This window comes from Polistes fuscatus, unplaced genomic scaffold (assembly GCF_010416935.1).
Source record: "Polistes fuscatus isolate 324 unplaced genomic scaffold, CU_Pfus_HIC Scaffold17, whole genome shotgun sequence".
Classification (NCBI taxonomy): domain Eukaryota; kingdom Metazoa; phylum Arthropoda; class Insecta; order Hymenoptera; family Vespidae; genus Polistes; species Polistes fuscatus.
The window spans coordinates 4,249,211-4,262,585 of NW_025113075.1; the positions used below are offsets into that span (position 1 = coordinate 4,249,211).

The window sequence follows — 13,375 nt, forward strand, 5'->3', positions numbered from 1 at the left end:
ATAATAAATAATTTACTATACAGAGAAAGGATATATTATCGTGTGAAAGTAATTATATAACATCCGATCGAAGAATAATATCTCACGAATAATTAAAATTAACTTCCTATCGATTGTTATCAAAATAATACTATACACACGAGTTATTTGATTTCAAAAGAGAAATATTACGCTGCGTCTAATTCTTTTTTTATTCGCAATCAGTGAAAGCTATCAAGGTCAAGGCAGGATAAATTTCGTTTCTTTTTTAAAAAGGAATTTATATATTTTTTTTTATACTTGGCAACATATTTTACGTATAAAAAGTGTGACTTTTATTAGAAAGCTAAAAATAAAGTTGGATTATTAATTTATAAAATATTCGAGTTGTATTACGGTAAAGTGTTATCATATTTGATTGTAAGAAAAATGAGTTCTCTTGTTTCCGCATTCAAAATTCTGTTAGAAGCGCGCCATTAAATTTTTTTTATTTTTTTTATTTTGCCGACCCTGAATCGTGGAAAGAGAGCGAAATTTAGATTAACCAGGAGCGGTCGTCGGCGCGTCGTTTCTCCTTCGTCGAAGCTATAGCTGTCGTCGTAGCCTCGCTTTGACATAATCGGCCTGATAAATCGATGCTTCCTCAAGGTCAGCTCACAAATACACGATTCAACGAAAAAGAAGAGAAGAGAGAAGAGAGAAGAGAAGAGAAGAGAAGAGAAGAGAAGATAAAAAATAAAAAGAAAGGAAGAACGAATAAGGGTTAGTTGTCGTCACGTGGTTGGTGATATCGGTTATGATTGGGGGAAAAAAAAGAAGTAGGGGAAGTACTAGTGAACTTAGATTCAGGCCTGTTTCTACATATCACAGGGACCCCGTACGAAACGAAGGGTTAATACAATTGATAATAATTATAAATATATCAAAATATGTCGTTTATATCGATTAATTAATCAAATCAAATATGAACGATACTTATGTTTATAAATATATGAATTAATATGATAAGAAAAGAAGAAGGATAAAGAAAGTAATTGATTTGAATTTTGCGTGATTAACGAGAGGCCCTGTGCGACAGTTTGCGTTGCACGCCCATGAATACGAGCCTGGCTTAGATTATATTTTGTATTATTTGTCATTGTATATCTTTCTATTTCTTTGGGGGGTTTCCACGGTTGTGGGCCGCGGTTTTGATTAGAGGAAAGCTCTCGTCGTTTTGTAGCAGTACTAGCGGCGACAGTAGCAAAAATAGCCCGAAGCCTCTCCGCAGGCTGGCACACTACCAACAGTCTATACTTGGACATCACCGCGCCATGATTATTTATAGCGAGCACGAGCGCGGCCACTGGCCTTCTCGCGAACTAACTAGCCGGCACCGAACAACCATCCACCACCGGACCGCCGCCCGTGACCTAGGCCCGCATTAATAATGACTACATCCCTGTCCACTTTAAATTTTACTTTCCCGCCTAATTCAAATACCGTTCCGTAACTAACGTCACACCTTTTCTTCCCCTCACCCAACGATACAATTTTTCTTTTCCTTTTTTTTTCTAATAAAAGCAATTTCTAACCGTTAGTCGTTATTTTCTATCGTAATATTGTTGTATTCGTGAAAATTATAACGGGTGTCTTTTTTTTTGTTTTGTTTTGAATAAAAAAACCCTCGATAGAATTTGAACTCGTGGCTTTTTCAGCTTTTACGTTCGTTACGGCATACTTTTGGCGCCAGTATCTCCTCGTTTCATAGGAATTCAAATCGTCGAATTATTATATCGGTTGGTAGAACTTTCATGGTGGTCTTTTTTGTTTGTTTGTATGGACGACGACGTATATGGGTCGCATTTTTTTTGGTTTGTTTCTCGATTAATATTAATTCAAATATACGTTATATTATTTTATTTTTCATATTTGATTTGAACATATAAATTCAAGCCAAGTGGTAAGAATTTAAATTAATCATTTATTTTCAATCGTATATCATTTTTCGATCTTTTCGAATATCACATTAAATTCTTCTAATTTCTCTTAAGCGAGATGTGTTTAAGTTTCGGTCAAAGTCTTCCTACTTCCTACAAAACATTATTCGACCGAATGCCAAGGGAGGAACAGAGGAAACGTCTTGGTATAATTACCGTGTAGCAACTTTTTGGACGAGTTTCAAGAACCAAACCACCGTTCTTTGTTTTCGTTATTAATAGTTAAACGTAAAGTAAACCTCGGATGATGATGATGATGCGACCGAGGGATGATAATTAATTTCTTTTTTTCTTCTTTTAAACGAGAAAGAGAGAGAGAGAGAGAGAGAGATGTCTGCTTTCTTTGAAATCTATCAATAAACATCAAACCGTTAACGTTGCCGTACGCGATTCCAAATGAATATTATTTAAAACGCTAATTTCTCTTTCATTTTTTTTTTCCATCATTTGAATTCGACGCAAAACTCGTTGATCTGTAAAAAGTTAATTTACCGGAACTCGGCCGAGGAAGAAAGAAAAGAAAAGAAAAAAAAATATAATATTTATTAAATTAAATTATATTATGCGTATGCGTGTTTTATTAAGTATCGAAACTTGTTAATTAATTTTCCTATGAAGACTTACAGATTTCATTTAAGAAAGTAAGAGCATCGGTATATATTATAATACCTTTCTTAAACGCTCGCTTATAGAAAGTCTCGTATACAAACAAGGAAGGAATATAACACGTATTTTTATTTATTTATGTGCATGCTCATCCGACGGTAGTCGGATCTTCGGAATCCGCAACGTTTACACGTCAAGAGAGAAAGAGAAAGAGAAAGAGAGAGAAAGAGAGAGAGAGATCAGACATTTTTCGCGTTAGAAAGGCAAAGAATTTGTTCACGCGATACCACAACCCGTCTGCGTTTTTTAGATTTACGTGGCTGTTATTATATTATTCATTGAAACGAATGCGAATAAAGATTTTGTTCTTCAACGGAAATATGAAAAAAAGTTATATGAACAACATTTTCGACATTTTTCCGAACAAATAATTCAAATCTCTTTCTACGTTCTGAGAAAGAACAAAAAGTTAGCCTAGGGTCGAAAAGAAAGAAAAAAATTAGTAAAATTGAATTTTAAATTAACCCCCCCCCCCAAAAAAAAAACTTTAGCTCAAACAAATATGAAATACTTTTTAATTAAAATATTTAACTAAAAATGTGTACGAGTATGTACGAATATACGAATGTGTGTGTGTGTGTGTGTGTGTATTTTAAAAGTCATTGGACTCTTTCTTTTCGCTCATTTACAATGTTCACCCTTTATTTCTTTTTTTTTATTTATCTTTTTTTAAATCTCAACCATATAGCGTTTACTTTCTCTCGTGTGGGGTAAGGAAAACTAATCGTACGGATTTATTAGAGGTTAAAGCCAGGAACGATACATCTGCTCGCGATCGTTCTCCAAAATAAATGCTTAAAGGAAAACGTTGGGGTGTCTGTAAGCTCGACATTGTAGAAATGAATGAGCGCACTAAAAATACCCCACCTTTCACACGGGCCACCACCGGACATCTTTCTTGGTTCCTTCTAAGTTTTATTTTTTTTTTTTTTTATTTTCCTTCTCTCTTTCTCTTTCTCTTTCTCTTTCTCTCCTATCTCTAACCGTTTTTTTTTTTCTATTTTTCCTTCTCCTTCCTTTTTTTATTATTCATTTTTGTTCATCTCGTTTTTAGCCGTGAACAGGGGCGTTGCCTTTTGCCGGTTCATTGTCCGTTATTCTCTCGTCTTGTCCCGTCTTGTCATGTAAATCGTCAAAAAATCATCACGAAGCTTTGATTTTTATTATTATTATTATTATTTTTTATATTAATTTTTGATTTATTATTTTTGATTTATTATTTTTTATTTATTATTTTTGATTTATTATTTTTGATTTATTATTTTTGATTTATTATTTTTGATTTATTATTTTTGATTTATTATTTTTGATTGATTATTTTTGATTTATTATATATTTAACTTTTAATTCATATATATTCGATTGATTCCATCGCAATTACATAAACGAATTTTTTTGTCATCCGAGTGATGAAATCGCGAATTTTAATGCTTCAACGTTTCCAGGAAATATTTGTTTTTTTTTCTAACGAGTTACTTTCGTTATTATTATTATTATTATTTCCCTCCAGTCGTTTTAAACGTTTATACGTTCTTCTTCTTCTTCTTTTTTTCTTTTCTTTTTCCAAGTTTAAACAAATATTTTCTACGCTTTTTCTACTTTTTTATTTTTATTTTTCGCATCAACAACGTTAAACGTAATTCTTGGAAATTTTTTTAACTTGCTTTAAGTTTTTTTTTATTTTTTTTCATTTTTTATATCTTCCCAGCCCTCCCAACCTCTCCTGGTCGTTTTCGTTTCGCATTTTTTCTTTCAAATATTTGTATAATCATAAGTTTAGAAACTGGAGAAAATATCGAAATCGTCGTCGTCGTCGTCGTCGATGACGTAAGCAAACGTTGTATAAAAAATACAAAATAATTTCTCTTTAATGCACGCATACACACACGCACACACAGACACGCATACGCGCACGCACCCACCTACCCACACGTAAAAGCGAATAGAAAGAAATTTGATTCGCATCGATGGGGGGAAGGGGGGAGGGGGGAGGGGAGGGGGGATACTAAACGACACCTACTGCAACTCGTAGTAGTTGCATAGCAAAATGCAAAGTTAATGCATAGCATTGAGATGTTGCAACGGATGCATCTAGCAAAACATCGGTAGAGAAGGGGTGGAATGGGGTTTGGGGGGGACGGGGGCGAGGGGGAAGTCTATCTCATTGGTATTTGAGGTCATTGTGGAAATATTTTCAACGCGTCATTTTCTTCATTTTCTTTTTCCCTCGCATTTTATCTTTTTTTTCTAATATATAATCATTATTTATTGTTGTTGTTGTTGTTGTTGTTAATGTATATTAAAAAAAAAAAAGAAATTCATTTGCGGCGCCTAAATGCAATTACGTTACATTACGTTATGTTATCTTATAAGTCAATGTGAGAAATAGTTTGAAATCCGTCAAGGTAACATCTAGAAATAAACTCTACCTACGAAGAAGGTGTCGAAGTATTAATATTGACTTGGATATAAATAATAATGCCGTTTCATTCTGTCTCATATATATATTATTTGTTTCTATCTCTTTCTAACGGTAAAATGAATGCATCAAGGTGTTGCAGAAACGATTCACGTTGCGTCATTAGTTCGCGTTTATTTGGTATATGGAACATACTTACCGGACAAACTTTCCTAACCCGATATCTGTGTTTACCATTTCATTCTATTCCACTCTATTTCTAATTCTATCGAGTTGTTTTGCAAAACTTTAAAAAAAAAACATATTTATCATTTGTCGTCTCGTTCTATTAGATTTGATTTTTTTGTTCATTTTACATTTACGTTACGTCTAATCTCGCGATAAACGTTTATCTCTCGAGATGAAGAAAAAGAAGAACAAGAAGAAGAAGAAGAAGAAGAAGAAGAATGATTTATTTTACTCGTTATAATTTTTTGTTCTTGTTTTTTTTTTTTTATTTTAATAAAATTAAAATTATAAAATTAAATTTATTATTATTAAATTTATTATATTATTAAAATTAAAATTATAAAATTAAATTTATTATTATTAAATTATTATATTAAAATTAAAATTATAAAATTAAATTATTATTATTGAATTTATTATTAAAATTAATATTATAAAATTAAATTTATTATTATTAAATTTATTATATTAATAAAATTAAAATTATAAAATTAAATTTATTATTATTAAATTTATTATATTAATAAAATTAAAATTATAAAATTAAATTTATTATTATTAAATTTATTATATTATTAAAATTAAAATTATTAAAATAGAATTAAATTTTTTATTTAAATAAAAATCAAATCCCGTTCCATTAGAAACGAATCTCGTGCGGATTGTTGTTACAATATCACTCGTAGAAATCGGAAATTCGATATTCCTTTCGATGCTCATTGCGTGCGCCAGGTAATATCTTTTCTTTTCTTTTTTTTTATTTTTTTCTATTCTTTTACCTATTATCTAAAACTAGTTCAACGAAACTACTACTGTAAACTCGTTTTTCTTTCTTTCTTTCTTTTTTTTCCCCTTCTTCGATTTTATATTCGATCGTAGTTTCTAATCAATTTTTTCTAATCATTTGTTTTAGTTGTTGAATATATAATCGAATATAATTATAATATAGAATAATATAATCATTGAATTTTCTATATGAATTTCTGTTAGATCTATCGTAACGGAATACAATAAATCTAATCGAATTTAATATCGTAATATTGATTATAACTTCCTGTTGTTATAACAGTACTCCTAAGAGTTCGATACAGTTTTACGAAACTGTTACTTTGGCCGCGAATCTCACGTATATAGGAAACGCATTGCTGCGGTAAGAAAACGTTACGCTGCCATAAGTCGAGATTTTAACAAGCGTTAAACGGTAAATGGAATATTAAAGCAATCGATCGTTAAATAAGTTTTTGCGGTCGTATTTAATAACGCGACAATTCGAAATTCAAGGAAAAAAACTTTCTTCGACAATATTCCTCATATCGGTAAACCCCCCCTCCACCCCACGTTCTGATGATTCCCATCGTATCTTTCAGAGAATTTTTTTTCATTGATTTTTAATTAAAATAATAAGAAACTTGCGAGAAAAATGACAAGTGATGAACGGCAACGATTCTCATGAAAATTCAATAAAATTTATTAATAATTTTTTAGAATTAAATTATTAGGAATGTTTTTGTGACAATTTTTGCGACAATTCGAAATTCAAGGAAAAAACTTTCTTCAACGAACCCTCATATCGGTAAACCCCCCCACCCCCTCGTTCTGATGATTCCCATCGTATCTTTCAGAGAATTTTTTTTCATTGATTTTTAATTGAAATAATAAGAAACTCATGAAAATTGAAGAAAATATAATAATAATTTTTTAGAATTAAATTATTACGAATGTTTTTGTTCGAGAGGTTCATTTGATATCTGTTTTGTTATCGTATTATCGTTAGTTCAATAAAATTGTTTATCAGTGTTATTTCATTATCTTTACAAATAGATTATTTGTATGTAGAAGATTATATATATATATTTAATATTTTTGTTTTTCTTAAACGATAGGAATAATACAGTCTACAATTATTTGTGTCAATGTACTAAATAGTATAGTTCAATATTTGTTTGTATTTATATAATAACAGTACTACACTATAAGTATTCTATTTTTTGTATTATTACCGAAACGAATAATTATTATAAAGAATTATAAATATGTACGTTTGCAAATGTAATAAAAATCAATTTATTTTATTGGAAAAATATTTATAGAAAAACATTACTACACGAAGTATTTAATTATTTTTTTACTATTATTATCGAAACGAATAATAAATATATACGTTTGCAAATGTAATAAGAATCAATTCATTTTATTGGATAAATATTTATAGAAGAACATTACTACACTAGAAGTATTTTATTATTATTATTTTTTATTATTACCGAAATGAATAATTATTACAACGAATAATAAATATGTACGTTTGCAAATGTAATAAAAATCGATCGAATTTATTTATTAAAAATATTTATAGAAAAACATTACTACGCTAGAAGTATTTAATTATTTTTTTAATTATTACCGAAACTAATAATAAATATATACGTTTGCAAAATGTAATAAAAATCAATCGAATTTACTGATATAAATAAATATGCTTATAGAGTAATTTCCAAGTTACCCTTTTAGAATGGGGACCTCTTAATTTGTATACAAACAAATTCTTAATGGCATCGTGCCAAAGCTTGTAGGAATCGTAATGAGAGTCGGCCTCGAAAACTCTTGGGAATTGTGAAAGTACATTTTACAAGCGTACGTGGTACATACGTGTAAACATATTAATACACACGCACACACATACACACACACACATTATCGATCGGAAGTCCGTCTCTCATTTGGGTTATTGTGTCGTCTTGTGGTTGACGTTCGGATCACGGAATGAAATGGTAAAAGTTAGTCGAAAGCTTACCCACCAATACCATTCGTATAAATTTCGTTTAACCAGTTTCTACAGTTTGAGAATAAACAACACGCGTTTTAGTTGCATTCGATGATAAAACCCGAGTGTAAATTTTGTGTCGTGCACGGTACCTACAATACACAGATATATATATATGTTTCTCTCACCTACATTCTGAAATTGCACGTTTACTATATCACGTTACTCTCTATACTAATTTGATAACCGTAACGAGTGTAGTTTGAAGCGTAACGCGGTTATCGCGTTTCGTTTTGCATCCCGTCCCTCGAACGTAACGTTACACGATCAAAACTGTTAACGAAGAAGGGGGGTATCGGTGAGGTGGGGTGGGAGGTAGGGGGGGTATTTCTAATGAAAGAATCATCGTGATTCGATTATTTGTTCGATCTTTTACACAAAAATATTCTTTCGTTTCGTTTCTTTTCTTTCTTCTCCCCCCCAAATGATTTTTCAATTAAAATTCAATTTTATTCTTTTTTTTTAATTTTCTATCTTTCTTCTTTTTTTGATACAGAAACGTTTATCATTATATTTGAATTGTACTCGGTACGTATACATCTTTTTATTTCATTTTTTTTTCTTGGGAGGGAGGGGTTTACAATTATTTCATTCGTCAACGTAATAAATGGGATAAATTAATTATCGTTCGAAATAATGATTATATCACCAAATATAAGTAACCACGAACTGTAAAATAGAATTGTAGGTTTATCGTCGTGATTTGATTATTAGTTCGATCGTTTACACAAAAATATTCTTTCGTTTCTTTTCTTTCCTCTTCCCCAAAATGATTTTTCAATTAAAATTCAATTTTATTCCTTTTTTAACTTCTATTTCTTTCCTCTTTTTTTTTTTCTTTTTTGATACAGAAATTGTACTCGTTACATATACATCGTTTTATTATTTCATTTTTTTTTCTTGAGGGGGGGGGTTTACAATTATTTCATTCGTCAACGTAATAAATGGGATAAATTAATTATCGTTCGAAATAATGATTATTATATCAACAATTGTAAGTAACCACGAACTGTAAAATAGAATTATAGATTTATCGTCGTGATTTGATTATTAGTTCGATCTTTTACAAAAATATTCTTTCGTTTCTTTTCTTTCTTCTCCCCCCCAAAATGATTTTTCAATTAAAATTCAATTTTATTCCTTTTTTTAACTTTCTATTTCTTTCCTTTTTTTTTTTTTGATACAGAAATTTTACTCGTTACATGTACATCGTTTTATTATTTCATTTTTTTTTCTTGGGAGGGGGGGGAGTTTACAATTATTTCATTCGTCAACGTAATAATGGAATAAATTAATTATCGTTCGAAATAATGATAATTATATCAGCAAATATAAGTAACCACGTACTGTAAAATAGAATTTTACAAAAATATTCTTTCGTTTCTTTTCCTTCTTCTCCCCCCAAAATGATTTTTCAATTAAAATTCAATTTTATTCCTTTTTTAACTTTCTATTTTTTTCTTCTTTTTTTTTCTTTCTTTTTTGATACAGAAATTTTACTCGTTACATGTACATCGTTTTATTATTTCATTTTTTTTTTCTTGGGGGGGGAAGGTTTACAATTATTTCATTCGTCAACGTAATAATGGGATAAATTAATTATCGTTCGAAATAATGATAGTTATATCAGTAAATATAAGTAACCATAAACTGTAAAATAGAATTGTAGATTTAATTGCAAACGTAAGTCAAGTGGATATTCGTGTAATCTTCGATTATCTTTGACTGTCAGAAATAAGTCAAAATAATTATTCGTAACACAAGTAGGTAGTGTTGTTCTCTCTCTCTCTCTCTCTCTCTCTCTCTCTCTCTCTGTCTCTGTCTCTCTCTGTTCGTCTTATTTAAGTTTTAAACTGGTCATTTCCATCGAACGTTAGCCGCGAATCGATTGCGTGTCGCATAAAATAAATCGACAAGCACAGACGGAAATACTCACTGTTGTACAGTGGTGTTGTGTTAGGATAGGTCATTGATCGATGAGAGTGTTACGTGCGCATATATGATGATCATTCTTAGAAATATACTACGTGCTTTAATTCCTACGATTGATTTGCTTTTCTTTTTCTTTTTTTAAATATTCAATTCACGTACGAAACGCTAGAACCTTCCTCGGTGTAAAGCTTTACAAAAGAAATAAATGATAATAACAATAATAATAATAATAAAAGAAGCAAACACAAATAAACAAACAAACGAGAGAGCTTGAAAGAAAAAAAAAAACATCCAAACAAACGTGGGAAGAAAATTTGTATTGTCGCGTTGAATTTTTAACACTAAATTTACGGATATTTTTTTCATTATTTTTTTAATGACTTACAAACATTGTTTGAATGGAGGATTAATATTTACGTATATATCGTTAAGTAACTAAAAACCAACACATATGTTTTTAAAAAATAATATTTAAGTCATATATATGGTAAACAAATTTTTGTAATGAGTCAAATTGGCTCAGTCCGTAAATCTACTGTTAATGAACATTTTTTGTTAATTTTTTTAAAAATAGACAACAAAATTGGATTTTTTTTTAGGAATGAGTATCGAAAGAATTGTCATATTTCATAGTTATTGTCGTAAACATATCGTAGTATAGTTAAATATAATAATTCTAACTGTTGAGATCAGTTATCAGTCATCTTTTTACATATATAATAGGAAGTAATTATCAACGCTGTTACTGAATAATCGAAAATGGTATTATACCTTGTGCATGGTTTATTCGAACATCAAAATGAATGAATTATTCGTCTGGTTCGATAAGTGCTACAATGTATCCATCATCAATGAGGAAAAAGGGGGTGAGAAGGGGAGGGGAGGGGGGAGAGCTTTAATCAAGCGTATCAATTGGATCGTTCATGAACGGGGAGGATAGTGGAATTTAATTAAATTCGACAATTTATGGAAGAATTTATAAGATCATATTTTGGGTTGGTTTTAAATGAGTGAGAGAGAGAGAGAGAGAGAGAGAGAGAGAGAGAGAGAGAGTGTTACCGTAATCATTTGTTTGAAATCTATTCGATTGATGTACACCATAAATGAAGAATAATAGTAATATTACAATAATAATAATCATAATAATAATAATAATAATAATAATAATAATAATAATAATATAAACACAAATGTGTCGATATTAAAATCGATAAAAATATGAAAATGAAATTTTACTCACGCGTAAATATTATAACATCCAATCGATGTGTGATAGAAAAAAAAAGTAAAAATATAAAAAGCACCAATCTCCGATGATATATATCAGAAGAAAAACTCAAGATGAAATAATTTTTGTATTTTATCACTAGTGCATGGGGTTTTATTTCGATTGGAATAATCGTAACGATAAAAAGATACAAATAAATAAAAATAATGAATAACGGGAAGAGGAGGAGGAGTATTCTTCCGTTGCTGAAGTTCTACTAAACGACTACGAGTCTCGTTTCAGTTTGTACGCTGGAAACCTTCTACGAGAGTGAAGAGAAGAAGAAGAAGGTATAAACCAATGGAAAAAGAGAGAAAGAGAGATAGATATATAGATAGAGAGAGAGAGAGGATATCGTATCACACCACGATACCAACTAGCAAAGGCAAAGTCTTTAGGAAAGTGACGACTCCTCCCCCTCCTCCTCCTCCTCCTCCTCCTCCTCTTCCTCCTCTTCCTCTTCTGTCCTACCTTTGTTCGAACTTCATATAATACATACTTTCACTCCTCTTTAAGAAATATTTCACTCCCCTGGGATGACGGGAAAAGTATAATCTTTTTATATATTTTTTTTGTTTTTTTTTTTTTTTTTATTAGAATTTTTACTCTAAAAATTGTTTAAAAATTGATGAATTGTGAAAAAATTGATTACGTTTGTTAACTATAAATTTTTATTACGTGTTAAATAATAAGTTATTCTTTTGAATATTGTATTGAATCGATTGGGCAATTATTTTTATTATTTATTTAATTTTTAATAATAAAATCAATATTTTAAATAGTAATGGTAAATGTTTTTTTCTGAATAATTAAATCAGTTATTCTTATATTATTGATTAAGTTATTATTTTGAATTGAATGTTATATTAACCGATTAGGGTAATTATTTTTATTATTTATTTAATTTGTAATAATAAAATCAATATTTTAAATAGTATTAAACTGTAAATGTTTTTTTTCTGAATAATTAAATCAGTTATTCTTATATTATTGATTAAGTTATTATTTTGAATTGAATGTTATATTAACCGATTAGGGTAATTATTCTTATTATTTATTTAACTTTTTAATAATAAAATAAAAAAATATGTAAATAATATTAAATATAAATATTTGGATTGACTAATTAAATTATTATTTGGTAATTGAATATTAATCGATTAGTAATAATATGATTATTTTCTTTGAATCATTTTTATTTAACAGTAAACACGTACCATGACCGGGGTCAAATGACCCCGATCGTCAATATATTTTGTTTGGAGAAATTTCTTATCGTATAAATAATATTATTTTTGGTTATACATAGATAATAAAATATTTTGGAAAATGAGTCATCATTTTTGATTGATTTGAATGATTTTGAATGATTGAATGATAGAAATAATTATACACCAATAATCGATACGTTTAAATGTTAATATATAATATTAGTATATTGAATAATTTATATTCACAACAAATTAGATGATACATAATATAACAAATTTAGATATTAATTTACCGAGGTACGGAATGATGGTTAAATAATTTGTTGAATATTTTTCTTATCGAGTATTCCATGATTATTAATTATTGATACACCCATTACTGATTATCTTTCTTTACGAGATAACGATGATAAATTGTTCCTTTAGTATAAAATTAATGATCTTTTTTTTTCTTCTTTTTCTTTTTTTATTTTCTCTTGAGTTAAACACGAGTAAACAAACGGTTGACTTTTTATGATCAAAATGATATCACTGTACGGTCTTGGAAAGTGATGTCATCATAATCGCGATTATACCGTTACGTGAATACAACACAAACGATCTTTATATTATAAAAGCTTTTTATTTTTTGTTTTCTTCTCCTTCTTTTAATTTTAAGTCACCGACACATAATAATAAGTGGATTCAGGAAAAATGAAACAAAATTATTGCAACACCGATAGGATACAATTGTGCGAAAAACGTAAACAAAAAAGAAAAAAATAAATGTAATTGTAAAAGTTTTTTTAGTTATTATTTGAAATTGGATAGATATATTTGAAACGTTTAAAAACCAACTAGACAACAATAATTAGTTATTCTAGACAGGTT

General features: G+C 29.2%; 1 protein-coding gene across 6 annotated transcripts in view; it reads right to left on the minus strand.

The window, feature by feature from the left end:
* The window catches only part of LOC122515048 (tropomodulin), a 51,808-nt gene that overhangs the window by 25,092 nt on the left and 13,341 nt on the right, over nt 1-13,375 (minus strand). Inside the window, exon 1 of one of the 6 annotated variants that reach the window (XR_006303200.1) lies at nt 11,268-11,469. The exons of the other annotated variants lie outside the window; for them this stretch is intronic. The gene's annotated coding sequence lies outside the window, so the exon portion shown is untranslated. Of the gene's footprint in view, nt 1-11,267; nt 11,470-13,375 lie in introns of those variants that run through there. 6 annotated transcript variants of the gene reach the window in all.